Raw genomic sequence first — 26,007 nt, 5'->3', positions numbered from 1 at the left:
CAATTAATAAATAAATAAATACATATATTTAAAAATACAAAAATAAATAAATAAATAAAAATAAATGCACAAATAAATAAATGCAAAAATGAATAAATAGATTTTGAATTTAATAAAAATAAATACATGAATAAATAAAAGGGAAAATTTATCAGAAGAGTAGATGAATAAGGGAATTAATACAAATATAAATAAATAAAAAAGCAAATTAAAACAGAGATATCAATTTGTCACATTTGATCAATTAATTAATGGCTACATTTAGTTTTAATATTATTTATTTATTTACTTATCGAGTCATTTATTTATTTATTCATTTATTTTTGACAAGTTCCTTCCTCCACATTATGTGCCCACTTGTGTTAATTCCCCTTTAGAACAGGAGGTGATCTGTGGAGTAAAGTGAAGACCAAATATGGGCATCAGTAATCACAGAGCAGGTGTGTTGTTTACCGGAAGAGGCAGCAGTTTTCCACTTTCATGTTTGAAGGCCTCGCTGTCATGTTGTTTAGCATCACATTGAGCCATTTGGTTTGTTTACGTGCAAGTTATTAATCGATATAAATGTGTGTCAGTTGCCGTGAACAACGGATGGACCTGATGGTGTATTAATATTAATATATAAACGAGTTTGGCTGTGCGGACGCTTGGGAATGTGAATTATTCAATCAACATGCTACAGGAGGCCATGCGTCAATTAGGTAATTTACTAACTGTACAGCAGCTCCTCAGTGGCCTGTAGGTTTCTTGTTTTTGGTCAAGTCAAGCAACTAGATTTGTATTACACTCATGATATTCTATTTTATTAATTCGGTTGTTGGCTAAATAGCACAGATGGATAGGATACTATGGAGTGAATGTCATGCTATTCCATTAGTGGCCTCTGACGCAGCCATAACCAGTCAAACGGTTTATCGCACTTTGCGTTGGTTCAACCTCCTAGAAATGCGTGCTATATATTATTTTATAATAACACAGCCTTGCAATAATTTATAATGATGAATAATATTGATGTGTCTTCTTGACAAAATAATAAACCAACAAGATAAGAAAATAGATTTGTGATGTTTTTATTTACTTACATCCTAATAACATCGGACACTCTGTTAAAGCGGCAGTAGGCAGTATATTTTTGGCATCATTGGGCAAAAATTCCATAACAACCTTTCATTATATTGTACTTCAAGTGATCTGAGAGAAAACTAGACTTCTGCACCTCCTCACGGCTGTTTTCAGGCTAAATATTTCATGAAAAAAAGTCATAGTATAGTATATCGAAAAAATTCCATGAAAAAAATTCATAGTATAGTATGTCGTAAAATTTCTTGAAAAAAGTCATAGTATAGTATGTTGAAAATTTTATTTGAAAAGGTCATGGTCATATGTCGAAAAAGTTTATTAAAAAAAGTCATAGTATAGTATGTTGAAAAATTTTATTTGAAAAAGTCATGGTATGGTATGTAGAAAAATTTCTTGAAAAAAGTCGTAGTATAGCATGTCAAAAAATTTCATGAAAGAAATTCATAGTATGTCAAAAAATTTAACGATAAAAAAGTCATAGTATAGTATGTCGAAATATTTCATGAAAAAAGTCAGTTTATTATGTCAAAAAATGTAATTAAAAAAAAGTCATAGTAAAGTCTGTCAAAAAAAAAGAGTAAAAAAAAAAAGTCCCAGTGTAGTATGTCAAAAAAAAGAGTAAAAGAAATCATTATAGTATATTGGAAAAATAGTCATAACATGGTGTCACGGCAGGCTTAACACTGAAAATAAAAATGGACACAACCAGGAGATACGTTTTATTGCATGTTAGTTTATTGAAGTAAAATTAATTAATGAATACCAGATAACAAGGACCACAGAGGTGCTGCTGCAGCAGGATGGAGAGGAAAAGAGCTGAAGTACAGGGCCTTCCTATATAGACTCAGCCAACAAATCAGCACTGGTGCCTGGCAATCAGATGATCAACCTAGACAGGTTCAATAAGAAACATCAAAATAAAACAGGATGTAATAGAAAATCATAAAAAGTCATACTATAGCATTTCAAAAAATCATAAAAAGTCATATTATAGCATGTTGAAAAAAGTCATAGAACAGTAAGTTAAAAAAAACAAGAGTATAGTATATTGAAAAAAAAGACATTAAGTAGTCCTAGTAGTATGTCGAAAAAATAGAACAGTATGTAACAACGATATGTCATAAAAAGTCAGTTGAAAGTCATTAAAAATTCATAGTATAGCATGTGGAGAAAAATCATAAAAAAGTAGTAGTATGTCAGAAAAAAAGCGAAAACATTCAAAGTATAGAATGTCAAAAAAAAAAATTTAACAATGGTATGTTGAAAGTCATGAAAAATTTCGAAAAAAATCATAAAAATAAGTAATATAGCATGTGGAGGAAAGTCATAAGAAAGTCATAGTATGTCGAAAAAAAAGTCATAGTAAAGTATGTCAAGAAAAGATTAAAAAAGTCAGTATAGTATGTCAAAAAAATAAAACAGAATGTACAATGGTATGTCAAAAAAAGAGTAAAAGAAAATCATAAAAAACTCATAGTATAGCAAGTCATACAAAGTCACAAAATAGTAAGCCGGAAAAAGTTATAGTATAGCATGTCGAAATATTGAAAAAACTTAATTTTATAGTATGTTGAAAAAAGTCCTAGTAAATATAGTCATAGTATAGCATGTTGAGAAAAGTCACAAAATAGTAAGTTGAAAGTCATAGTATGTCAAAAAAAAGAGTAAAAAAAATTCAGTGTAGTAAGTAAAAAAAAGTCATAGTATATCAAAAAATAAAGCCATATAGTATATAGAAAAAAGTCCTGCAAAGTCATAAGATAAGATAGTAAGTTAAAAGTCATAAAAAGTCATTTTATGTCGAAAAATGTCATAGAAAAGTCATAGTATGTTGAGAAAAAAAATAAGAGTAAAAAAGTCATAGTGTAGCATGTCGAAAAGTAAAAAAACAGTCCAAGTATGTCAAAAGTCATAAAATAGTAAGTTGAAAGTCATAAAAAAGTCACAGTCATGTATGTCGAACAAATTCATAAAAATAAGTCATAGTATATAGCATATGGAGGAAAGTCATAGTATGCCAAAAAAAAAAACTAATTCTGTGTAGTAAGTCGAAAAGAAGTCATAGTATATCAAAAAGTAGTCATATAATAGTATATCGAAAAAAGTCATGCAAAGTCATAAAATAGTAAGTTGAAAGTCAAAAAAAGTCAGTCATGAATGTTGAAAAAAAGAGTAAAAAAGATCATGTAAGTCATAGTAAAGCATACTATAGTCATAGTATAGCATGTCGAAATAAGAGTAAAAAAAGTCATAGTATAGCATATTAGATATAGTCATAGTTTGTCGAAAAAATATACTATACTATGACTTTTTTGATATACCGTGGCTTTTTTATGATTCCCCCCCCCCCCGACATACTACAGCATACCATGATATATTTTTATGGTATACTATACTATGACTTTTTTTCTGACACTTGAATGGCACATGATACTATTGCACTGTTCATGAACTTTCAACATCCTACAAGATGGATTTTTACGACTTCTTTTTACATACTCTATGGCTTTTTACATACTATACTATCCACTTTTTATGGCATACTATATACTATGAGATTTTATATGGCTTATTATACTGTGTCCTTTATTATTGCCTATTATACTATGATATTTTTATATGCCATTTTTATGACTACTGCAACAGCTACCACAACAATCACTTCTAATTTTACTTAACATGTGTACAGACAGTAGTGTTTTTCAGGTCCACCTCACCTCACCTTGGTGTCCTAGTCTTCATTCAGTCTGCTGCTCCTCCCCCAACACCTTGTGTCTTTTCTCTGAGAACCAACAATGACAACTAAAGAGCTCCTTAAATGGGCTGTAATTTCAGCTTCAGGTATATTGAAGGTCCGCACATCAGAAACAATGATATTCTCGGGATGTGTAAATCACACTGAATGATGTTAATAATTTTATGAATTTTCAAGAAGTTCATAACGAAGCTAAAGAGACCTCTGAATTTAAAATATGCTGTATGCTTTCAATATTCAACATTTAACACAACGCAGGTGGTAATGAGAACAAATATCCTACCTCAGCACAGAGAAGATGTTGTCACAGTTGGTTTGTATAACGTTCCTCTTCTTCCCAGATGACATTCATTGAGGCCGCATACCTACAAGTGTGTTACAAATAAAAGCACCTTTCTTAACATGCAACACAACCGACAGTAAAAATCATACAACAATAATACACTTTTATTAGGGGTGTAACAATATGTGTAATTGTATTGAACTGTTCGGTACAGGAAGCTCGGTTTGCGTCATCCTTTCGGTTTGCCCTGTGACCTGTCTGTCCTTGGCCATAGACATTGTTATTGGCCGTAAATTGTTAAATCAAGTAATATTCCTCTTTAAGGATTTTAGTCCAGATAAAACATCTCATTGTGTATGATAACTGCCGTTTACCTCACTGTCCTCCTGCAGTTATTGTCCAGCAAACGACGCTACAATTTATCTCCGCCTTCATTTCCCCCCATTTGAATTCGTTAACACTTGAACTGGCAATTTTATTTTATTTAGAATAATGTGACACTGAGTGTCCCTTGAGTTTCACTTGATATTGTCTTTCTTATTTGTTCTTTCATTTGACTCCACTTGAACGTCATTTAAAAAAACAAGCACAGAGAGAGTTGATCCTCATCCTTACATAAATCCCCCCTCACACTAATCAGCAATTCATCAGATCACTTGTCTTTGTGTTCGCCCGCCTCAATAACTCTTACAACAGATGAGAGTCACCTCCAAATAATGTCTTCATCATACAAGTGCTGAGCACAGAACTCCTCACAATTCCCCGTTTCTTTATCCAATGTCAACAGCTGACAGTCTTTCAAAGTCAAACGCAGTGTCAGTTTCAATAATTAAAGCTGTTTGTATTTCAAATAGAATATTTCATTTAGAAAAAAAAGTCGTATGAGGAGCAATACAATTGGACAGACAGCTTTGCATCAAAAAAAAAAAAAAAAAAAGAATAACCGCACAAAGCCCATCCCCCCCCCACCTGTGAAAGTGATTACATTTTATGATTAAAAGGAAAAATAATTGAATGCCCCTGAAAAACTCCAGTTAATATTGACATTTTTTACCAAACAACACAGACGATTGTGTTATTGTTGTAATCTTTAGATCAAAGGGGGCTTTAATAAGGCCATTATAAATACATCTGAAAATTCACTCTAATATTCAACAAACAAATCAATACAGGATGTGCACCGATCATTGGTCTTTTATTGCGGCGCTGTAGGCCGGCGCTGAAGGTAGCGCGGCATAATGAACAAAAACCGTGCAGGGCTTCGGCGCCCCCGCTGTGTTCAAAGTCAGTCATATGCACTGTACTTTATAATTGAAATAAAGGTAATCTCTCCATCCCTTTGAGTTGCAGCTTACATTTTTCTGCTGTTGTCTAAAAAGAAACAATGGCCAGGTGGTGGTAGGAGTCCACTGAAGAAGAAAGGGGGAAGCTATGGTCACCACAACAGTCAAGTCAAGTCAAGTGAGAGGCTCAAGTGTCTGGCTTGGCTGCTGACCCTTGAGATGAAACTGTCCAAGACTCACTAAGAGCTGTGGTGTTCTTCAATGACATCTCAAACTTAAAAGTGCAGCATGACACATTATCAGATGTATTTATCTCCTGCACTATTGGTAAACTTCTTTAGGGTGTGCAATAAGACATATATTTCCTCATTATTTATTAAACAGCTACGGCAAAGTGTATCCCTAAATCAATATCCCTGTCACTCTTCTCGTTTGGAGCACGGTGACGGTTGATTAGGCTTCAGAACTCCGGTCCACCACCAGCCTACTTTATTCCTTTGCAATATTGATGAGCTGCAGGCCCCTCAGTGTAGGAGCGTGGCCTAAAAGCCCCCTCCTGGACCACCGGGTTGCTGGGTGGGGAGGGTGACTCCGTATCCGGTGGTGCCGCTGTGGGCTGCAGCGGGCGCAGAGCGCAGAGTCAAAAGATAATAGAAGAAGGCAGAATATTTTTAATACTCCAACATAAGAGGGAGTTTCTGTTGAGCAAATCATTGATGAACAGGACTGCTTTATTTTTCACTGTGGTGAAGAATTATTTCTTAATTCACTGTATTCACTATTCAAAAGTCTCTCCTGTCTGGTTTTATCCATAAACAGCTTCTCAACTGATGTTCCGGAAAATGTACACTCACAATAGATATTGATAAAATTAACAAGTTTTCATTTAAAGGTCCCATATTATACTCATTTTCAGGTTCATACTTGTATTTTGTGTTTCTACTAGAACATCTTTACATGCTGTAATGTTAAAAAAAACATTTGTTTTCCTCATACTGTCTGCCTGAATATATCTGTATTTACCCTCTGTCTGAAACGCTCCATTTTAGGGCATTTCAACGGGATTGCATCGGGATTGCGTTGCTAGGCGACAGCTTGGGTCCGTGTTTACTTCCTGTCAGCTGTTGTCATTCACAAATCGCATACTGGGTACTACATACTCAATATGTGTAATACTATCGTTCAACATACTTTTGTGTGAATAAAACAGTAGTATGTATCTTTTCGGACGCACTGAGCAGTAATTTACGTCGTCATTTCTTGAGAGCCTCCTTGCCGGTTGGAGACGTGTAAAAAATTATGTTATTTGTCAAAAGAAAATTGGCAAACTGGCTTATCAACTCAGTCAGGAAATGACTCAAATATATGCCAAAATACACTGGAGGGGGGCCTTAGATAATATGCTTATAGTAATCAAGTAGTTCGCATACAGTGTTCATTTTGGGTCTTTTCATGCATGACAACATGTGGAAAAACATTTTAAAAATAAGTTAGACTAACGTTACTGTAACTTTTTTTTGACATACTATACTATGACTATTTTTCTAATTTTTGTTTTGTTTTTCACTTCACTACCTTGACACTTTGCCTTGCGTACCGTCTGTTTTCCAGCTGGCTACCTGAGGCTGGCGATGGCTGCACGTTGATATTGGGATGGGAAAAAGGAAAGTCGTTTTTTTCTGAATAAAAAATGAATGCACACGGGGAAAGCACCTGTGGTTGAAGCTGCCCTCATCAAGTTGATTGATAACGCCCGGGCACGTAGTTCCCCCCGAATTAAATTTTGCCGATCCTCAACCGTCCGTTACCAGGTGTGAGAACGAGGAGCCCCGGCAAACGGGCTTTTGTGGTTATAATAATCATCCGCTTATAGTGATCAATTTGACCCAGACAGGCGTGATCACTATGAGCGGTTTCCACTTTAGGACATGCTTTATAATAAAAAAAGACATGAATATCAAACTTTTTACGATATGGGATCTTTAAAAACAAAAATAAAGTGGAGTTTATTGTTAAAAGTAACACATGCACTAACACTTACACAACAAAATAAGTAAAAGATTCAGGATTTCTCCACCGGGATGTGCATGCAAAACAGTAAACATTTATTTTATGGGTCTGTAATTTCCCACTAATGTCCTTGGAAGTTCTCTGGAAAGATCGATGTAATCTGGTAATAATTATCAGGAGAGAGATCTGTGACAGTTATCTTGATGAATGTGAACAGTTAAAGCAAATTGTCTGACAAATTTATTGCCGTGGTTGCAACACCTGCCTGGGAGCAACAAGTCCACGCATGTTGATTCTGGGAAACGTGGAAAAATAAACACAAGTAGATGAAAATGCACGATTATCAAACCGACGGTGTCAGCTATGATTTATGAAATAACTGCAGATCTTTGTTTTCCATTTAGCAATAAAACATAACAAAGCAACATTGTTATTAAGACATCATCCAAACCAGTCCAACATGATCTTATTTATAAGCTACAGAAAATACAGTTCCTTTATATCCACCATAACAACATCACAGTACCAGTGTTTCTCATATGCTGTCAGGTGAGGACCAGATCAGACACCCACACCAACAATGTGTCACACAAACACATACTGTACATTTCTGCAGTGCAGCTGAGTCATTTACAGCCCAACAACCACAGACAAGGTTGAGAGAACCTAACCTACAGCACATGACCGCTACTCTCCTCACCTCACTATTGTGCACTGCAGTATATAATAAACCTTGTTTGAAGTACATTAACCTGGCTCACAACAATGGTAATGTGCACCCTGAGGGGGATACCGGCGTTATTGACTTCCTGTTCCTGGAATGTTTTTTCTCCTGACGGTTAACTGAACTCCTTTTTTAGTTTGCAGGCATGTGTGGAAAGTGAGCGTATTAAAGACATATCTTACCCTTTAACTGTATGAATGGAGATTAACCGTTAACTGATTGCAGGGAGGGCTGAGGTACATCCGGGCCTTAGATGAGACGGTAGATAGCTGCAGAGCTGCATTCCTCCAACCCTAAAACAAATAACTTGGGGTTACAATGTGATTTAAAAAAAAGGAATAATAATAATTTCTTAGAATTTCACACATTTGATATTAAGGAAAAAACATGTATTAAAGCTGCAGTAGACGAGATTGGAGCAAATATGATTTAAAAAAAGGTATTTTTATAAAACGGTCGCTATATTGTGACAGTAGTGCATGAAACAGGTAACCTGAAAAAAATCATGTGCCTCTGTGTCAAAACAAGCAGTAAGAGCTATTCTGAGGTCTGCTGTCCATCTGCTGTCTATGAGAGCCGGCTGTCAATCACACACAAACTCCGACCCAACGGTCAAACTAGGCAGCGCTGATCAAATATGAATCAATATTCTGTTACGTTAATGCCTATTTCTCTGCTCACATGTTTTCAGAATCATCTAGTAGTGTACCATTTAGCTGTAAAATGAGAACATTTGTGACGCCGCCGCCATTGTGAAATCTGGTGAAGGAACGCCAAGTTCCGGTCACATGACTGGAGCACAGCCAATAGGAACGCTCTCTCTCAATGAAATGACCTGTGGTTAGTCAAAGTCTCCCGTCACGAGCTAGATTTTCTAAAGCCTGAAAACAGAGCCATGAGGAGGAGCAGAAGTCTAGTTTTCTTTGTTGAAAGGTTAGTATGGAATTTTTGCCCAATGATGCCAAAAACATTCTGCCTACTGCCACTTTAAGGTACTGTAAAACAAAAATCAATTAATTAATCAGAGCTGTTATTTTTAATCTCAGATATAGAAGGAATATTTACAATATAGTGTGTAGACCAAATAAGCCTTTCGGATTGTTTTTATAGTGGCGACCTTTTCACACGGTTACACAATCACACAGCATGAGTTATATAAAATCAATGGCACAGCATTGATAAAAACAGGAGAAATTTACAGCGACCAATTAGCGTCCAGCTTTCTTGTCTTCACAATCGATTTGAATTGTCCAAGAGGGACCAGCGTTATGAGCTGTCGCTCCCTCTGGAAGCTTTTCCAAGCGCTCCGTGCGGCTGTTAGGGGGGGGTATTTTTCATTTCAAAATAAGAGCAGACCAAGAAAAAAGACCTACTCCCATAGAGGAATATTTGTAAAAATATACTCTTCAGACATCCACAAGACAATTTTGGTCTTGGTGATGTGCTTTAATAGAAAGTATCAACTAGTCAATATGAGTGGGTGGCTACTGTGTGAGGAATACTGTAATCTTCTATAAGCTACTAATGTCGGTGCAGATAAATGTGGATATTTTCCTTCTTTTTTTGATTATACATGATGTGATTTAGAAACGAATTGCATTTTGAGATCGTCGGCCTTATTACAGTCCTGCGACAGCCACAGATACCAGATTTTGTTTCTTTTTTTTTGTCAGAGCATTTGATTTATTGATTGCGGTCGGGATGTAATGAGCATTTCAACAAATATGACAAAAAAATGTTTTTGAAGAAGATTACCAACCCTAGCTTTAATGATGGCTGAATTCCATTTAGCTGCTTTAGTTTCAGGGTGCTGTATTGTCTAATGTCTGAAAAAGGCCTATTAATAATTATCATTTTATTCACAATAACGAGACACAGTTAGCAACATATTGGAGCATTTAGCAGCTAAAAAGCCAGATTTTTCCCTCAGGAGTTGGTAGAGACCAAAAACAGAGCTAAATATAGAGTGAATATTGGACTTAAATTCATCAGGTGGCCAGAAACATGACTCCAAATAAAAGATAATGTTGAGGAAAACATGGACGACACCCTGACCGGACGACGCCGTGTTAGCGACCTGTCAGGTAGCCCCGCCCTAAAGCTTCCCCTGCTTTATGGTCTATTTGACTCTAAATGGGACCATCATTTACAAAATGAACATCATGCTGTATTGAAGAAGACTTGAAACTAGCGATTGAGACCATAAACTCATGTTTACAATGTTTACTGAGGCAATAAATCAAGTGAGAAGTAGGCTCATTTTCGCAGAGTCGCCCCCTGCTGGCTATTAGAAAGAATGCAGGTTTAAGGCACTTCAGCATTGGCTTCACTTTTCAGACCTGGAGATTTCCCACTGGTTCTATTTCTTTGACATTAGCAAAAGTCATACGTCAACACATCCTCACTGCAGTTGAACTTTTCCCTCCATATGTTGACTGCAACACATGTTTGGGTTATTACACTATTAACACTGTATTATTGTCTATTAACTTTTCAACATCTACAAACTTTTCACTGCTTTGAAGACAAAAACCATAGCCTCCATAATGTCATCAACAACTACATTACTTTACTGACTGTTATTGTCATCAGTGTTTTTCTCTTCTGACTTCTGGATGTCATTGAAATGAAAACCCCAAACCAGTGTCTTATTTTCCAGATGTTTGCAGATGATTTCCATAAATTCTGCATGATGTGATTACTCATGACAACTTAATGAGATATTTCCTTAAAGTGAAGATACCCAAGCCTGCATTCTATCAGTTTTATTCCCTTTGATAAATGTTTCAAACTGTTTGCAGTATTTCTATTATAACATTCACGTTACCTAAAGCAAAAAGCATTTATTTATCTTTTTCCCTTTAAGTAACTTTATCCAAAAAAACTAATGTTGTTACTTTGCTAATGTTGTATATTATATTTTGAAAATCACTAAATATTCATGAACCTTACAGCAATAAAAGGGTAAATTTGTGCAAAACTTTGAATTAAAAAAGCCCGACCACGCTGCTTTGGAAAGTAAACTTTTACATTAATTCACGCTCTCAGAGCAAACAGATGAGGAGACAAGCTTCTGGGCAGGTTACATCCACAGAGCTGTTTATCAAAATAAGCAGCCAGTCCAGAGTGGTCAGCCTATTGATTTTCCTGCCAAATATAATCTGTTTCACCATCATAAATCTGTGTCTGACATCTGCACAAAGCCCCATTTTAGCCAAACACTGCCAAGTAAGGCTGTTTATTCACCGATGGCCTGATAGTCTCCATGGCAACGCTCACTACAATTAGACAACTGTAATCCCGCCTTCAAACATGCACGCAGTTAATTATTTCAGCACAAAGTGAAGAGGCGAAATGCGTAAGAGGGGAGATAGAGAGCCAACTGTGGAATCCTGGTCGGCTGCTGTCCGTCCACCTCATGCAGTGCGTGTGTGTGTGTGTGTGTGTGTGTGTGTGTGTGTGTGGACTCTGAACGCAGCAGCGCCAGCCTTTAATGAGGGCAAGAAAAAACTAAATAATAAGAAATGAGGGATGAGATTGACAAATAAAAACAAAAATGCATACAGAAGTCTTTGTTTTTAGTAACCTTCATTTACTTGAGTACTGTAGGCTACTGTACTTAAGTACAATTTTAATGTACTTAAGTATTTTCATTACTTTATACTTCTACTCCACTACAATTGAATATGGCATTTTTTACAGCACTACATTTATTAAATATCTCTAGTCACTAGTTATTTTGTAGATTCAGATTAATGATAGAAAACAAATAAGAGATAATACCCAAGAAGATAGTAGTTATAATTAACCCCACCCATGTATACATTAATGCATCTATAATTCAATAATATATTTACATTATTCTGAGATGGGCCATTCTGCACGACAATTACTTTTACTTCTGGTATTAGAGCAGTACGTTTTTATGTCAATATGTTTGCATTTTCTTTAATAAAGTAACATTTTGAATGTAGGACTTTGACATACTACATTGCGGTATTACTTTTTCTCAAAGGCAAAGTGTGTAGGATTTGGTGGCATCTAGTGGTGTGGTTGCAAATTGCAACCAACTGAGTACCCCTCCGCTCACTCCTCCCTGTCTAAAACTGCAGTAACGCCGTTCCCCTCGCTCAGAGGCCACGGCGGCTCATCTTATTGCAGTTTCACAAGCGGTTCTGAGAACTACGGTGGCCTTCAGCTAACATAAAAACATGAAAGGCTCTCTCTAGAGTCAGTGATTGGTTTGTCCGTTCTGGGCTACTGTAGAAACATGGTGGACTCCGTGATGAGGACACGCTCCCTATGTAGATATGAAGGGCTCATTGTAAGCTAACGATTCTTAGTTTCAGGTGATTATACACTAATGAATACATAGTTATATTATATTCCATTTCTGCTAATAGATCCCTCGAAATGTTACAGACGATTCCTTTAAGTAAAATTCTGAATGCAGGACTTTTACTTACTACACAATAAAAGATCTGAAATGCAGATCAAATAATTCAGATTCTTGCAACACCCCCTTACCAGTTAGTGATGCAGGAGTTATCTATTTGTCCAAGCTGATAACATCCTCAAGGGTTAATTTCTCAGGCTTTAAAAGGGGGTCACCACCTAAATTAAGAATTCCAATATGTTATTTCCACAGTGTAGGAAAGTTCAATCAATATTTGTGAACATGAGCTACTCTCTCTCAAAGCCAGAAACCAGAGAAGTAAGTCTCAAACTTGTGATGTCATAGGGTATAATGTCTATAGCTGCTCCATAGACAGTGAATGGGAGACTGATTTTAAGGACCCAAAGAATGTTTTTCTTTTTTTTATACCCAAACTAGCTTTATTCTATTGTAGTGTTTTCAGTTGTAAAAACAGAAAATGTTCCCATATACTCAGCACATTCGTCTGGGTGCTCTCAGGGTCACCCAGAACATCACTCCCAATTCATTGTCTATGGAGCAGCTACAGACTTTATACTACACTACAAATTTGAGTTTTAGTACTTGAGTTTTTGGATTTGGGAGGGAGTTTTTATAAGGGTGTAGTTCCCCTTTAAAAAGCTCCTCCAGAGCCACAGAAGACATTTTACAACTGTTTTCATAGACTTAGTACTCCCAATGACTGGTAAACTAACCTTCATGTGTAAAATTGGTGGAGTGCCCCTTTAAAGATCAAAATTTAAGGATTCAAATTCCTGCTCTAACTCTTTCTCTTCATCTACTGAGTATCTCCCTTTCTGTCATTGTTATTGATATAATAAGGAAAAATCAATAAAGAATAATGTCTTTCACCTGGATTTAATTAATCGGAGCACTTTCTGAAAAGAGGTCTCTAACATTTTGTACATTCAATCGATTAAGCATAAACTCCTCCATTAACAAATATCTTTCAGCTTTGGTTAAAGTGAAAACTATGAATTTGAGAGATGATGAATGAACTGCCGTCAGTGAGGTCTACTCTGTCGGTTAGGTCGTGTTTTCTCAGTTGTTAACGGTTCATGTTATTCCACAGAATACAACACCACATGCTTTCTTTCCTCCCCAACCTGCTTTCTTCAAATGTTGACTCAGACAGTGCCCCCTATTCCCAGGAAGCCCTCAACAAGCACCATTTGCTCCTGCTCATACCATGTTAACAGGAAAAACTCATTTGCCATGTATTGTTAAAATTTTTATTAATAGCAATTTATGTCACTCAGACGGAGCCTCTGCAGAAAAAGAAAAACATCTGGGCCTTGTACAAATCTATCACTCAAGTTGTCAAAAAAATTTGTTCTCATGCAATATAAATAGGCCCTGAGTCTGTGGGTAGAGAGATGGGATCTGTTTCTGCGAGGGCGACGGGCTGGCTGTTTAGAGACTCCCAGTAAAACAGGTCATGCTGTCCACATCATGAAGCCTCAATCACAAACAAATGTTTTATTTAAAGAGCCAAAGCGTTGTTTACTCCAGTCTGCTTACTCTCCTTCCCTTCCCTTCCTCTCCCGCCCCGGCTGCGCTCTGTGTGATCAGCACATTTGAATGCTGGAAGCATGCTAAGAGGAAACAAAACCACTCCTGACAGGAAGCTCTACCCTGTCATGTAACGGAACAAATAGGTAGGCATGTAGCTAAGTGAACAAATTGCGCCGACACAGTTTAATAAATGAAGCATTCAGGGAGTACAAATGTGTTAACCGTTGCAGAACTCGCTGTAAATAACCTCGGCGGTGCTTGTTTGCTGAGTGGGAGGGTAAATCTGATTAAAGTACACAAGAAGTGTTGGCTTTTGCTGTATTTGTCACTGATAAATATGGGATGTTAAATGTGCTGCTGCCGCCTGCCGTCTCTCTCTTGTCAGAATCTGTCAAGTTATTATGACTCTACTGAAGGATCTCTGCCGGGTCAAAGTCCTCTCTGTTGTCCTATCGACTGCATCTGTGACCGAAAGTCGATTCTATTGACAAATCAACACAGGAGGTGTCTGCTATCAGCATTAATCTATAGCTATGGCTCCATAATTCATCATGGTTGTTGTCTCCTTAAAGGATAATTCCACCTTTTCGTCTAAAAATAAATCATACTGTATACTACTCTTTTGCAATATGTTTTGAGAGAATTGAAATGATACCCGGATTACGTTTAAAGAAATCCTTGCAATGAACGTATTTGCAAAATTGTAAAAATACTAGTGCAGTGCCCGTTCTGAGCACGCGCCCGTCCGCTTGGCCCCTAGAAATTCTGCTTGCAGCATTGTCGAGAATCGCGGTATGGCTGCTTGTACCCGCCAAGTGTGAAGTTGATTGATCCGTCTAGCCAGGATATGCAGCACATAACCTACCATCAAACCACAATTTGCCTTTATTACACTTCAGTTTTTGTACGGATTAAACAAACAAGATATAACGTGTTAATCAGTGAGCTTTAGAGGCCTAGAGTTACCCCCTGCTTCCAGTCTTTATGCTAAACTAAGCTAACTACTTCTGGCTGTAGCTTTAGAGTACGGACATGACAGAGGTATCAATCTTCTTATCTAACGCTCTACAAGAAAGCGAATAAGCATTTGAAACTGAAAGCAGTTGGTTAGGAAGGTAAAGAAAAGGTCGGCATTTTGATTAAATATTGAAAAAATAAAGAAAACCCCTGATCTAAGGTATCAATATCACCATATAGCAGCATATAAACAGAGTTGGAAAATTATAACCCTAACTGTCCATTGGAAACATCCCATCGGTTCACAGACCAACATCCTGTTTCAACCTTGACTGACTATATTTATTGTAGCTGTAAGGACTCACACGTTTCCTTTGCATTGAGGGATTATTTCCAACATACAACAACAACATTTTGATTTCACCTCCAAATAGGGATGTCACGAGAACCGATACTTCAGTACCAAGTCGATGCCAAAATTCTAAAAAAGTGACAGTACTCTTTTTCTACAGTACCGACGGTACCGTACGATGCCTATAATGGTCATTGGTAGTGATGTGACAGTTAGGAAAATTAATAAACTTGTGACAACACCGGTGTTACCGATTACACCGGACATTTTACAAGAAAGATTACGGTCAGTATGTGCAGAGCGCTGACTCTGATCTTTACTGTCGGGTGGCGGTGTGTCTGGCCTCTCCGGTAGCGCTTTTGCTGCGGGGGTCTACCTGGCGCCGCTGCTCCGTGCACACCGGCTGTGACGGCTCCATCCACCTCACGGCGATTACCTCATTAACGTTATGGTTCCCTTATAGCATTGGGATTAAACGTGAAATATTGCCAAATAGGTGCGTTTTCTTTTCACTTCGACAACAAATCCTCTGCCTTCTGCTCCTACTCCTACTACTCTGAACTGGTACCGTGACATCCATACCTCCACATAAAATGTTTCTTGATTATCTGGCTAAACTTTTGGATTGTTTAAAACCTGTCTGATCATTTGAGTGCTCGTGTTTCTTGCCCCAACTGGCTTTTGTTTGGCAGTGTTCCCCGATCTCAGCAATTACTGGTGAGTACAACGTTCTCATGACTACTAGAAATGACGGCTAAATTTATCAAAATAAGACCTATAACAAACCTGAATCATCCTTTAACCAGCACCAGAGCATCCGGTACTATAACCTGCACTGTACTGCATGTTCACAGTCTCCACTTTGACTATATTCATTTTAAAATACAACATCTTTCCATCTTCAACAAATGACATGCTACTCAGCAGCACATTAAAAGCGAGTGTTTTCATTAGTGCGGCTGTTGTTGTTTTCCACACTGGAAGGCTGCTGTTTTGCATATGATGAGATGATTGTGCGTGTGAGCGGGAGGGAATGAGTGGTGCTTAATGTGGTGGACAGTGATCAGCGGCGCAGCCCCCCCTCCCGCTCAGGACTGCAGGCCATCTCATTTACATTCCCCCCCGTTTGTGGACAGAGCGCTCGCTGCAAATCTACCGCGGCTCCACGCTTCCCGCCCGCAGCACCCACCCGATATGTGCATATGTGCATACGTGCGCGCGCGTGCTGCCGCCGCCAAGTCAGCCAAGGAGGATTTTGCACAGGTTAAAGCCTCTAAATGAAAGCGGTTATTCTCATGACTAATTCATGAGATGCTGAATTATGGCTGACAAACAAGAGAAATTTAAGTATGACAAGCAAAATGAGGCATACAGGGGTTGTATTTCTGAGAGCGGCAAAATGAGATGATGGAGGGAAGTGTGGGAGCCGTTCAGTGTAAAAATCTGACAAACGCTGACTGACCTGGTCAAATACAACTACATACTCCATCCTTGGGCTTTTGATGTGTTTGGTTCCCCTCTGCTCTCAAAACCCCCCCTAACAGAGAAAATATGTGTTTTGTAGCTGCAGGCCAGGAAGACGGAGTGAAAGCGAGAGAGAGGGGGGTTGTGAAAACCCAGGCAGGGGTAGCATTCTGCTGGCCAGAGTCCGGCTCTTCACATGTCCTCCTCCAGCACTCACAACAGCACCACACAGTGAGACAAAAGGTGAAGGGTAGACAGGTCAACACACACACATGCACAACCACCTTTCTCCCCACCGCCCCCCATCTCCCTCTTCATCTGCCACTCTCTTCACTTCAACCCCCTGCATCCTCCCCTCCACCACCACCACCACCACCAACCACCAACCACCAACCAGCCTGCGTTCGTTCTCAAGCAAGGTTAACTGGCCTCTCATCCCGCCTAAAACAACAACAAAAGGAACGTGGAGTGATAGTGGCGCTTTTGAATAGTTCAAAAAGATGTCGGCGCGCATAAACCCGGTGCCTATCTTGATCACAAAGGAGGGTGACGTCGGGGGAAAATGGCACTTCAAATAATGCAACAAGGCAGTGGCGACAATTCGCGGGGAGTTTCTCCAAACACGTGCGAAACAAAGACCCCTTAACGTTTGAAATGGATGGTTTATGATCAATGCTGTAGGCAAAGAAGAAAAAAAAAAAAAAAAAGCAAAGAAGTAAAAAGGATACTGAAGACTTCGTTTTTTTGGTCTCATATTTACCTGCTAAGCAAACATGTCATAACTGAATTTATGGGATCACACTTATTCTGACAGCAATTGCTCTGGAGGCTGGGAGGAGATCTTCCCTCAGGGCATAAAACATCATTAACATTATTATTGTTTGAGTTCTTTTTTCCCCCCCTTTTTCCGTTAATTCAAAGGAGTTGTATTTACATGATGGATCTACAGTATTGACTGAATAATTTCTATAGTGTGTGAATATGCAAATAGCCGCTCAAACGTTAGAAAATACATACCCTACATGCAATTATGTAAATTGTCTTTGGTTATTCATTCAGTTATTCACCCTTGTATTCGCTCATGCATTCATTTGCCATATTAGGGGGCTGGCGGTGATGCCCTGAAAGCGGCGGGCTCTCTCCGCGGGCTCTGCGGACAGACAATGGGCAGGGAGAAAATCCCCCTCTCCAGAGTTGTGCTGCAAGTTGACCCGCTCACAGCACACAACACCATATGGGGAGAGATTGCTTTGAAGAGGCGCCGCACGGCCCCGCACACCGGTACACAACAAGGAGCAAGAGCCGCTGCTGCTGCACACACACATGCCTAGACACACTTTGACCTCACACACACACACACTGTACATGAGCACTTTCTTTCCTGCTGTAAGTCTCACACACGCTGAGCCGCCGCGCTCTCTCCGACAAATACACTTTTCAGATCTTTTCAGGAAATGTGAATGAAACGACACTCTAAATCAAAAATGTCATCAAATCCCCGCTGCTTAATATGAAGAAGAATTAGGTTTTGACAAGCGATATTAGACAATAAAGATCACACTGTTCATGAGAAACACCGACGTGGTAAATGATAGGGGGGAGGGACGGAGACGCAACTTCTTCCAAGTAGATCAAAGTTTTACAGTTGTGCCCCCTCAGGCGTGTCTATCTTTGCGAACTTTTTGGTTCGTGAGGAAAATGTTGCCCTTCGTGTTTTTATGCCATGTGAGTGTTCAGCAATAAGCTCATAAATACCCCCCCCTCACCCCCTAATCTCTGAGAACACATGGGTGGGTCACCGCGAGGATTGATTTCCACGAGGACTGACGTGAAAAATGTACACATAATGTTCGCAACACATGGTTCTGATCAGACTTTTGACCTCCACGTAACCTGCAATCACTAATTTTGAGCTTGCTTCCATATGGAGAGGGAGTGTGGTATTAAAGGTGACATGCAACAAAAAAAAAAGGAAAAAAGAAAAGAAAGAAAAGCTTAGAAAAATAAAGTGCTGAACTGTATTGTGTCATAACCGGCCAGTCACGGTGAGATGTTTTCATTCCTGAATAGCTTCACTGTGTAATGTAATGGATGCTCAGGCGCTGACATTACAGGTGTGTGTGTGTGTGTGCTTTATTATTTCTCCCACCTCCATCCCTCCTGCATACACTCCCATTCATTAGATCTCATGCATTACGACTGAGGTGGTATTGATTTGGAAAAGCAAGAAAAGCACAGCCAACGTGTGAGTTTACGGGCTGATGTTCAGTCTCAAAACCATGAAACAAAAAACAACAAAACCACAAGCTGACGTCGTCATGTAGCATTACACAACAAGCGCTGAGGCGGTAGTCTGATATAAAGCGTTGCTGGAGGGTGAGAGCGCGTCCCGTTGCGACACCCAGGGTGACTTAGAGATATGTTTAGCGGAGGAACAAAGAGCAGGAAGGAAATGCAGAAGACACACTGAGCAAAGAAAAACATTTTTCAAACACGACAGCAAAACACACCATCCTCCTCCAGTCTGCAGCATTAACCGAGTGAGTTAATGAGTTCAGCTGCTTAATGGTCACTGACTTTACTACTGCTTATTGAATGTCTTATTGCAATATCGACTGTTAATGTTTGATATTTTCTTTCAAATTAAAGTGTCTTTACTTGTTGCTGTTGTTGTGCCATCTTGCGATATACTCTATAGTATAGAGTCTATACTCTAAGCTGTTTTTAGGGGTTTATATTTGCATGGAAGCTGCTGGTAATAGTCATATTTTATGCTGATGTGACTTTTTTGAGGGCAAAAATATCAAAAAAGACAAAAGACACTACTGTCAGCGGTGTAAAAGCAGTGTCAAAATGTAACAAAAGACACATTTATGGTACCTTTTGATGCCACTTTATACTTCTACTACATTTTAGAGGGAAATAGTGTATTTTTCTATGTCAGTATATTCATTTTTGACTTTGCAAATTAGGATTTTGCATACAAAATATTGGCTTGGCTTCTGAAAAATGATGCATGAGGGTTGGGCAATATGACGATATATATCGTCAGAACAATTTTTTTTATATATTGTTTCTATCGCAACATAGGCTAGGGCTATATTTATTTCTTTTTTCTAGATAATTTCACTTTAAACTGTTTTCATTTTGTATTTAAGTTCTTAAAATGAGAAAAAATTCTGTATTTCATTTGTCAAGTATTTGATTCAAACAGGAATATACAAAAATAGGCTTCACCTTATTTCATATAGATTATTTATTTATTGAACTACCAAAAAACATGCTATATCGTGATATATATCATTATTGAGATATGAAATGTCCTATATCGTGACAGAAGATTTTGGCCATATCGCCCAGCCCCATGATGCTTTGTTATGGATGGAACTATCCAGCTACATCAGAAAGTAAAAATTCAGCCACTTCGACCAACTTCAACAGTTTAGTGCTGCATTCAACCAAACTGCTGAAACTCAGAGCCGGTCAAAACAACGCTGCTATCTTATAATCTTCACGTGAGCTGTTGGCCTAAAGTCCACATTAGACATCTTTGTGTTTACTTTGACACTAACTGGGGGCGAGAAAACGGCTCGTATTTACATTTCATCCTCGGAAAACACGAGTTGTTTTCTATTTTCAGCCACTTTGGATTTAATCTAATGAACAAACACACAAATCCTTTACCTTTAACGTGACTGACAAGCCCTCGGGGCAGCTCTACTTCATCCTCTCATGTTGGACTGAGGACAGACTGGAGCTACAGTGACTCACTAGCGCCTCTCGAGGTTTGAGTGGTATTACAAGACAAGAAAGCCCGAGTCTAGCTGGTTACCAGGCTCATTTCAGTAGATATCTCTGCAACATAATACGTAGATGTCTTTGACATAACGTCAACACTATTAACCTCTTCACATTCTGTTGATAATATTAGTTCATTTGTTGAATGTTTTAAACCACAATTATGGCCAGATCTTACACATTGCACCTTTAAGTACATTTTGCTCATAATGCATGTGCTTTTTCGAAGCAGGACTTATACTTTAACCGAGTATTTTTACAGTGTGGTGCTGCTGTTTTTTACCCAAGTGAAGGATCTGAATACGTCCTCCACCGTGTGTTAAAGCAGGCTGGTCTCAAACACCGTTCGTAGTAATACCTATGAAAAGCAATGTACTGTAATCCGTATATACCCTAGGACATTTGTGTGTAATCCACATCAGTGTGAACCAGGAAATATAAAGAGCGTCGAAGGGAGGAGGTGGGAGGTTGGAGGTCGGGGTGGATGGGTGGGTCAAAAAATACCGGACTTTCTCCCAGGAGGACGGCGTTCGTACCCTGCGTGAAAACAAGTCAACGTTGATTTATTTTTCACGTAACTTACGTTCTTAAGTAAAGCCACTTCCGCAGTCATTCTAACCCAAACCACGATCTTTTCCTAAAGCTAACCAAGTAGTTTTGTTGCCTAAACCTGAGGAAGTTGTTTCCTGTGAAGATGGAAGTTTATTTTGAAAAGACTGTATTCATGTAACGAGCAGAAATTGACACGTGTTGCTGGACATTCGTAAGAAAACAAACTAAAAAGGAGGAATCACTTTTTCGTAAGATATCATTGTATGAGAATACGTTGGTGAAAACATTGGAAACACATGTAGACTATCAATAGACACTTATTGAACTGACTTTAGCAGCTCCTAAAGGCAAAGTGACCAACTGACAACCCTCCAGATGTTTAGTTTGAATCATACTCTCACTCCTGTCATATTGACATGATGATACCTGCACCTCCTTGCCTGAGCAGGATATCCTCTTTCAGCAGTGTTTTTCAGTTGAAAATGCACAAAACAAACACAGTATGACACAGTCCTACATATCCAAAGTGCACCTGCTTGAATGCTAATAATATAAAGGTTTCTCAGCTTTTTAAAAAGTACATTTTCCTGTTCATGAATCACTGTGGAGGTAGCTGAGTGGAGTGGAAAGGACAAACAGCTTTTCATTTGAAACTTGTAAATACATGCACTTTCACTTCTCTTGTAGGGAGGGCGTTTTCCTACCAACAATAAGTGCAAGTCGTCCCTGTGCGTCGGTGCATCCGCCACACGCAGGGCCTGAAACGCTGCACGCTCCATGTTTGGGTAAACTGCGTAACAAATTGGAGAAAAGAGGCCGGAGCGGGGGAGACGCAGAGTAAACTCCCTCCTGGACAATACCATGCTGTATTATTAAAACAACAGCATAGGTCCCGGCGTTGTAACCTGCTAAGATGGGGGAACATGCTCATCGATGATATCAAGGTGACTGAACACACACAGAGCAGCGAGCCAGCTGCTGTTCAGGCAGCATGGTGGGGCTCACGCTGTGGACTAGGTGCCTGGCTGCATAATTGGGAATTATTAAACATGGCTTCTAGCAGCGAGGTGATCATGAAATTGTATTTTCAGTCTTGAGGGATGAAAGCAAGAATTAAAATGTTACCGTTTGTTAGGGAGGGAGAGAGAGTCTTGTCCTAAACCTCCCATGATTCAATTTCTTTTAAGAAACAAAGGAAATGCATTTGGACAAGCGGGGAGATGGATGATACGGACTGCTGTCGGAAATTGTGGATGGTTGTAAATTGCAATCTGGATAAATATTTCAGTGGCGACTGGACCAACAAGATGAGATGCAGGTTGTCCATTTCTCTACAAGTGAAAGACGCAAACAGCTACAAAGACAATCTAAGAATTAAAGGATGACATGAAACACGCTATAATAAATGATTTTAGAAGTAACTGTAATGTTGATAGCGTGCAGCGTTGATGATTATTCAGCTATCCTCATGTAAAACAACAGATTTTTAATATTTAATTTTTGAGGTCAATAAACTCGACCTTAAAAATCATATATCTGAAAACTCAAATTATTTCATATATTATATGAACTGGTAGGCCCTATAGCAGGGGTCTCCAACACGTCGCTTGCGAGCGACCAGTAGCTCGCGACCCGTTTCTGAGTTGCTCGCTAAAGGTTAAAAGAATATGTAAACAAATTTGATAAGACAAAGTCACTTGGTAAACCTATATTTCTATCCAATCCAATTCCCAGACATCCCGCCCCCTTCTGACACCAACTGATTATTTACCAAGCAGCTGTCAATTAAACGAGTTACGCTGCTGCCAAGTTTGGTTATGTCAGTGACGCCGTAACATTAGGCGATGTTAGCAGGATAGCAAGCACACACCAGATTTGACAATGACCGCAGAAAATAGCCAGGCCAAGAAAAGGCAAAAAACAAACTATTTTCATGAGGAATGAGAAACAGAGTTTTTTTTTCACAAATGTGAATGACAAGTGTGTGCGTCTCATTTGCGGTATCAGCGTGTCAGTCGGTAGAAGATGTAACGCCGAGCGCCACTTCACCAAAGTCCACGTCAACTTTTCACAGGACTTTCCGACAGGTAGCGGTCTACGAACAGAGAAGGTAAAGTAGCTGAAAACAACGCTTAAAAGACAACAGTCTCTGTTTACCAAACCGACGACTAGTAACATAAATGTTACCAATGATATAAAATACGAGTAGCTCTTGGCCACTTTCATTTTGTCAAAGTAGCTCTCAGAGGAAAAAAGGTCGGCGACCCCTGCCCTATAGATATATACACCGATCAGCCATTACATTAAGACCACTGAGAGGTGAAGTGAATAACATTGATTATCTCGTTACAATGGCACCTGGCATTGGGTGGGATATATCAGGCATCAAGTGAACATTTTGAACTTTGAACTTTGTGAGCGACTTTGACAAGGGTCAAATTGTGATGGCTAGAGGACTGGGTCAGAGCATCTCCAACACTGCAGCTCTTGTGGGACGTTCCCGGTCTGCAGTGGTCAGGACCTACCGAAAGTGGTCCAAGGAAGGAAAACCGGTCAACCGGCGACAGGGTCAGACCCGAGGCTCATTGATGCACGTGGGGGAGCAGAGGCTGGCCCGTGTTTTCCGATCCAATAGAAGAGCTACTGGAGCTCAAATTGCTGAAAAAGTTAATGCTGGTTCCAATAGAAAGGTGACAGAACAGAAAAGTGCATCGCAGTTTGTTGCGTACGGGGCTGCGTAGCCGCAGACCGGTCAGGGTGCCCACGCTGTCGTAATGTTACGGCTGATCGGTGTAAACTTAACATTGAGTCGTGTATAAAATTGTCACAAAACTGTCATACTTAAACTAATTGATATTTAGCTCTATTACATTAAAACAATAATACAATATTATCTAATATACCTAAAATCAATTAAATGTAACATTTTGGGGAGTCAGTTTATGAGATTTTTCTTGAGGTATCATCTAGTGTTGCACTAATATCGTCATAAAAACAACTGTTCTCTGGTGATTTCCTCTGAACATTTAAATCAAATGACAAAAAAAAAACAGATATTATTTCAGCGCACGCATGATCAGGAATTGCTTCCAGACCAGAGTGATAGAATTACATCTAAATTAAGTTTATATAATCTGCTTTGTGAATCATGCACAAGGCGCACATTCTAAAATACATGCGTCAGACCACGAATGTCAACAATTAAAAACAACCAACAACTTTCCTCCGTTCAAGTCAAATATTAAACCAAAGTTTGCAAAGCGAGCAAATCAGAAAAGTGTGACAGACGACACGCGTCTCTGAAATGAGTTCATCTCACTGGAATCATTAGTTTGGAGCTGCGAGCAGAACATTTTCCTCCATAGCAGCAGTTTCAAATCACAATGCAATAATATTTTCCAGCATAATCTAAAATGATGTTGGAGGGGAAGAAAAAAAGAAAAACGACGAGTGGCTTGATGTGGCAAAGCAGCGGAGGATGTTAGTGATTGTCCTATATTGCTCATGCTCTCGTGGATTACTTAATTATCAGCCCGTGCCGACGTTGTGCTCTGTTAATGGTAGGCAATATGGCCTTTACCTCACTTAAGGAATAAATTGTATTGCTCCATCTCTCTCCATCTTGTAGCGAACACACCCTCCCACACACATATAAACATCCCTTCCCTCCTCTCTTCACTGCTCATATAGATCATTTAAGATGGAATGGGATAGTTACTGAAGCAAAGTCCCGATGAGATCCAGCGCTATTTCCCAATAACAATTTCTTTAATTGGGCATCTCTTGCCTATTTTCCACCGCAACCTGTTTTATTCATCATTTGCAACAAAATCAGGGATGAGATCCTCATTGACACACGCTGGGTTTATGATTTTGAATCATGAGGAGTGCAACTTCTCAGAGAAATTGCTATTGGCTCAGTGGGAAGCGTTGTTGTGAGCAGAGGTTTGGAAGATAAAAAAAAACCATATTAAGTTAATCATGAACCCAGTCAGTCGGAGAGTCGGGAGCTGTGGCAGGTGGCGGCTGGGTCGACATCAAAAAGAGCAATACACACCTTGAAGAGGATAGGACGGAGGATGCTGTAGGTATCTGTGTCATCGGGAGGTCAGTGTCATTAGCAGCTACGGGGCAGCCGAGCTGGACAGCAGCAGAGGTGGAAGAAACAGAGAGCAGCCTCAATATTAGGCTGTTCTGGGATAGAATATTATTTGATATTTTTTATTGTGAGATATGTAAAAGTAAATATTAGGGCGGCAACTGACTATTATTTTCAAGGTCGATCAATCTGTAGATTATTTTTTCGATTAATCGATTAGTTGTTTGGGCTATAAAATGTCAGAAAACGGTCGATCAGTGTTTCCCAAAGCTTGAGATGACGTCCTCAAATGTCTTGTTTTGTCCACAACTCAAAGATATTCAGTTTACTGTCACAGAGGAGTAAAGAAACCAGAAAATATTCACATTTAAGAAGCTGGAATCAGAGAATTTAGACTTTTCTTTCTTAAAAAATTACTCAAACCAATTAATCAATTATTAAAATAGTTAGGCGATTAATTCAATAGTTGACAACTGATCGATTAATTGTTGCAGCTGTAGTAAATATGTCTTGCTCTAAGCTTCGAGTGTGCCGTGTTCCTCATGAATGACATTAAATAGCAATTCATTTTAAAAAAGTTTGACATTTTGGGAAATTAGGGAGGTAGATGAAACAATCTACACCAATATCATATCTGTACAGTAAATATGAATCTACAGCCAGTAAAAGTGCTCAGTGTCCCCTGTGCGTGATATATTAC

At 38.9% G+C, this 26,007-nt stretch overlaps 1 long non-coding RNA gene across 1 annotated transcript; it reads right to left on the bottom strand.

The window, feature by feature from the left end:
* Positions 1-1,592: 1,592 nt before the first annotated feature.
* LOC119475516 lies at positions 1,593-25,548 on the bottom strand. The gene is made up of 5 exons (XR_005203822.1): positions 25,266-25,548; positions 8,318-8,428; positions 4,119-4,200; positions 3,803-3,862; positions 1,593-1,969 (listed from the first exon to the last, which is right to left on the bottom strand). It is a non-coding gene; the product is annotated as an uncharacterized LOC119475516 (long non-coding RNA).
* Between the last annotated feature and the right edge of the window lie 459 nt (positions 25,549-26,007).

The sequence above is a fragment of the Sebastes umbrosus genome, chromosome 1 (genome assembly GCF_015220745.1).
Source record: "Sebastes umbrosus isolate fSebUmb1 chromosome 1, fSebUmb1.pri, whole genome shotgun sequence".
Lineage (NCBI taxonomy): Eukaryota > Metazoa > Chordata > Actinopteri > Perciformes > Sebastidae > Sebastes > Sebastes umbrosus.
The sequence above is the reverse complement of the archived record's forward strand: the minus strand, read 5'-3'. Positions and strand labels throughout refer to the sequence as shown.